A 1,274-nucleotide genomic window follows, 5' to 3' on the forward strand; every position below is an offset into this window, starting at 1 on the left:
CTTTTCAATCACTCCTTCAGTGCTGTTGCCACCCTTTCCTGCTGTGCTCTCAGGTCGTTTGTGCCTGTGTGTATTATTATGTGGCTGGGTGAACCTAGTTGGTCCTCAGACAGAAGGTCGAGGGCACGCTGGGTGTTTGGACACCAGAGTTTAGACACACTATGTTTGGGAAAAGTTTTTTTCTTCTATATATTTCCCATTTGAGTCCATAAGTAGTACAATCTGTGTCTTGTGTTTGTCCTCAGTGGGTGTGAGGGGTTGTCAGAAGGGCTATCAGGGTGGCTGACAGGGGGTGCTCGGAGGGGGTGAGAGCCGCTGGGCTTGTGGTTCTTCATTTGTCTGTTCTGCTGTGGTGTCGACTCTATGGTCAGGGTCTGGTGTGGACTGTTCTGCTGTGGTGTCGAAACTTTTGTCAGGTGCTGGGGTGGGCTGTTCTGCTGGCTTCTCTGTGGGGGTGGCCACCTCTCTAGTGGGTTGTTCTCTGTCACACGCCGTCCCCCTCAACCTCTCCTCCGTCCCCCTCAACCTCTCCTCCGTCCCCTCACCCTCTCCTCCATCCCCTCAACCTCTCCTCCACCAGCAGTCCGATCCTCTCCTCTAATGCTCTGTTCTTCTCCTGATTCTGCTCTTTCTCCTGTTGAAGTTGTCTCACCACAGTCCAGAGTGCAGATATGTCTCTGTCCACCTCCAGCTCTCCGGGTCTGGTTAAGGGGGTGTTGTTGTGCTGGACTGTTGTCTGGGTCAGTGCTGACTGAAGTGTAATCACCTGCTGTTCCAGCTCCACCTGTCTTACCTCCAGCTGGGTGAATTTGTCCTTCATTTCAATGAGGGAGTGGTAGTCCGTGCTGGGAGGTTGACTCTCCGCTGGGGGTTGCTCGTCTGTGGTGTTACATAATGAAGAGCTCTGGTTTGACCCGCTCGGGGTGGGGGTATCTTTATCAAGGGAGAGCTTCTCCTGTTGGGCTAATTCTTTGATTAGGTGAAAGTCCAGCTGAAGCTGTTTGTGGTTACTTTGTACGATCACTGTTCCGGACTTATAGATATTTATATTACATGACTCAGAGTCCTCGTTATCAAGTATTCTGAGTTTCCACCCCTCGGTAATCCCCGCTCTCGTAACAGAGGGGTAGTGTGCTAATATAGCACTGTGCCATGCCCGGGGATGGTTTGTGTGGAAGATAAGGTTGCTGATGTTCCCATTTTTGTAATAGTCAGCAAAAAGTGTCTCTTGATTTTCCATAAGGAGCTTCATTTTGTAATCTTTTCTTGACTTC

Source organism: Oncorhynchus keta, unplaced genomic scaffold (genome assembly GCF_023373465.1).
Source record: "Oncorhynchus keta strain PuntledgeMale-10-30-2019 unplaced genomic scaffold, Oket_V2 Un_contig_4089_pilon_pilon, whole genome shotgun sequence".
In the NCBI taxonomy this organism is placed as follows: Eukaryota; Metazoa; Chordata; class Actinopteri; order Salmoniformes; family Salmonidae; genus Oncorhynchus; species Oncorhynchus keta.